Raw genomic sequence first — 3,713 nt, 5'->3', positions numbered from 1 at the left:
GGATACATGAACAGCAATAGACCCTCTAAGCCTAATCTACCCAGGTACCTAAACCCTCCAAGCTTCCTACTCCAACGAGGTTACGCCAAACCTTTTTCTTTTCTAGCTTGCCGGATTCTGCTATAAACCATAGCATCAACCAATAGTCACTGGTCCCTTCCAAATTACTTCCCTTAGCACCAAAAGAACCTTCTCACAGACATGGGTATGGTGAGAAAAGGATTTGGTTAAGAACCTTTCAAGAATGTATCAATGGAGAGAAAGATTGTAGAGGAATTTGAAGAGTCTCTTAGGTGAAGATTGTGGATGAGGCAATCTTGTTTTCTCTAGGGTTTCTCTCTCAAAATTCTCTCTAGAAACTCTCTACATTTCGTGGGAATAAGGGGTATTTATACTAGGGTGAGAATGGAATGTGAAACATCAGTTTTTTCCAAACAGGGCAAGTTGGCGGCTTGGCCTCGTGACTTGGTTGAGTCGCGAGTTCAAGTCGCGAGCTAACGGCCTAGCCAGCCTGGGACTTTTGTCCTGTAGTGCAATAGCTGGCACGACTCTTCAGCTTCTGGCATGCTTGGTACGCGTGCAACTTCTGGTGACTTGCAAGCCGTTAGTCACCCACGAGATCTAGTCGTGAGTCCCTGTTTCTTTGCACAATCTTAAGTATTTCTTCACACTCTCTCATCACTACCCTTACAAGATTCCCACATAATACAGGGTTACTAAATGCTAAAATACAAGCAAATTTGGCAAAGAATAAAGCCAACAAGATGGTTGATTAAATTCAACCTTACAGCCCTAAACCCTAACCCAAAAAACAAGAGCACTAGATAAGAAAAATCTAAAATCTAACAACCTAACATGCTTCATACAGAAAAGCGAGATAAACCTAAACTAAACAGGCATGTCAAAGAACATATAAACCAAACAAGACATATAGAAAAAGAATTTTAAAAAAAGGAAAAAAAAAAGACAAAGCATAGAACCTTTACCTCTAAAAAAAGGCTCCTTTGCTTGATTTTAACCGTTCCTTTTAGTCAATCTAGCCACAACCAAACCCAAATTAGTTAGTAAACCTTTGAAACTCAAAGATCAAGACCAGAAGAGGTCTCAATTAGAAAAATATTGACTTTAGGGTGTTTTGTGAAAAAACTCCCTCTTTGATTCTCTATTTTCTAGTGAATCTTGTGATTTTTCCTCCAAAATCCATCATTCTTTAAAAATCTACCATTTCAGGCTTTATATAGTTGAAAATAGGGGTTTGGGGCGACTCCTAGATGATGTGGGATTCGTTCCAAACCAAGTTTTAATGCAAGAAAACCTTTCCTTTCTAGTTTATGGAATCATATCCTACACACGCATGACCGTGTATGCGTATGCATGCATGAAGCATGCGCACATAAAGCTTGAGCATGTGTGCACATATGGTGTATTTGTACGCATGCCTTAGGGTTTTTGTGGTCTTTATTTTCCAAAATGGAGTTTATTTAGTAAAAAAAAAAAAGAGTTATATTTTTCCCAAAACACTTTCACAAGTCAATTTCATTCTAATTGGGCCCTAAACCAACCTTGGGCTTTAGAAATCCAACATCACTGGGGGAATGACTGAGTCGTGAGGGTACAAAATGCAGTGCCTACAGATTCCCCTTTTTTGATTCATGAGCTCAGCTAAAGGAATCAAAGGAAGTAGTGCATATAAGAAGGGAGACTACCTAAGAGTTCATTCAGGAGTTACCTCTCGGGCTCCCCTCATCTGGTGAGGCAAGGGGATCCCTTACGCTCATAAGTTCAATAATAAAAAAAATGACAATCTCATTTCTTGCTTTACTAAGCTATTCGTTTAGAAGCCCAGAAAGACAGAACTAAGGGGAGGTGTCTTCACTTTAGGTTTAGAATAGGAAGGAGTTGAAGAAGTCTTTCTCTTAGAAACAGCGTCTTTGGCGAATTGTAAGAAAAATTTGGATTAGTTTCCTATGGAAGAGTTATTTAAAGTTGTGGAACCTTTTATTCAGGCAAGTTCTGATTTAAATAGTTCTTATTCCGAGTCCAAGATTATTTCCTCAACGGGGATGGTTCAAACATATGAAATCGGACATTCTTCAGATGTCACAGCTTCTTAGGTATATAAAAAAAGTCCAGGCAAGGGTATCGTACTATCTTCCAATAGCACATTTCAGATCACAGGATACAGCTGAAAAATGCCAGTTTAAGGATGAATTCATAATTAATGAATTGAAATTACCAGAGTAATTTGATAGGTTGTCTATATTAAGTGATTCACTTGGTCTATCTTACCATTGTAGTCCAATTTCTGGCATAGAGATGCTTCCTTTAAGCAGATCAGGAACCGGTTTACCTCTGGGTAGTTTCCCATATCTATCTCAATCTCTTCTAATCTAGTGAGGTTCTTGCCTCTGTGTGACTTCTATCTCCATCTAAATCTCTTCTACTCTAACGAGGCCCTTGCCTCTTTGTGATGTACATGTTCAATTCCAAAAAGGATATGTACTTAAGTTCTACATTCTTTCTTTCTTTACATGTCTAGGGTTTGTGCCTGCATATTCAATTCCCACGGGATATGTGCACAAGTATGGTAGCAATCTTGGTAGTTCAGACTCATGAGGAAGTCCTTAGTGATGTATCAGGGAAAAGGAATCCCTGAGGAGTGTGTTGGTGACTCATGAAAGAGCCTTCTTAGTAATTTTGAACTACGAGGAAGTCTCTTAATGGTGTCTTGCCTATTGGGGAAAATTGTCTTCTCTTTTTTAACTCATTGATGAGCTTGTGTTAGTTTACTCACTCACATGGGAGTTTTTCTTGGTAATTTTTAGATCTTTAGGAAAAATATTTTCCTCACAACCCTCGAGGGAGTTGTTTTTAGTGCCTTGGACCCATGAAGGAGTCCTTGATGATCCTTGGAGCATTTCTTATTGAATTCCGATCCATTGGGTATATTTCTTAATCCCTTCAATTCACTAGGGATGTTTCTTAAACTCTTTGTGCCTTTTAATTTGCTGAGGGTATTTTTGTCATTCAGGTGTCTTTGTAACACTCTTGCTATTTCATGGTCCACTGGGGATATTCTCAGACTTTCTCTTGCACTTCCCATATGTCGAGAGCCCACTAGGGATATCCTAAAAATTTTCTTTTTCTTTTTTTTTTTTTTTGCTAAACTACATGTAGTTTAGTCACCAGATCTTCCCATCCCTTCATTTTTCTCCAATGTTTACTAACCGTTTATTTTTCTTCATCTTCTTCAGCTCTTCAGTTTCTCTCTTAACTCCTCAAATTCCTCTCTTTCTCTTTGCAAAGACCATTTGCTCCTCCCCCATTCTCCAATAGCACCCAAGTCCAAAACCACAAAAACTTCCTATGTGATTTCTAGCGAAGTCTTCAATCTCACCCGTTGAGATGGAGCCACAAGGATAACAGAATCTCCTCCATTGATCTATAGGCCACAAAACCATCTTTTAGAAGGTGCATGGGCCGGATTGTTAAGTTTTACAAAAATTTCACAATTTCAAGTTTTGCTCTGTAATTAATTAGGTTTTATTGTAGGATGGGTTTAGATGAAAACTTGATGTCTTAAGAGGGGTAGGAACATGCTTAGAATAAGTTTTGATCAATGGTAAGCTGAAAATGTCGAAGAAACCTTTCTATCTGCACTCATGCGTGCACGGTCAGTGTTCATATGTGCACATGCTCTCTTCATACGTACA

The sequence above is a fragment of the Quercus suber genome, unplaced genomic scaffold (genome assembly GCF_002906115.3).
Source record: "Quercus suber isolate HL8 unplaced genomic scaffold, Cork oak 2.0 scaffold_64, whole genome shotgun sequence".
Taxonomy (NCBI): Eukaryota; Viridiplantae; Streptophyta; class Magnoliopsida; order Fagales; family Fagaceae; genus Quercus; species Quercus suber.
The sequence above is the reverse complement of the archived record's forward strand: the minus strand, read 5'-3'. Positions refer to the sequence as shown.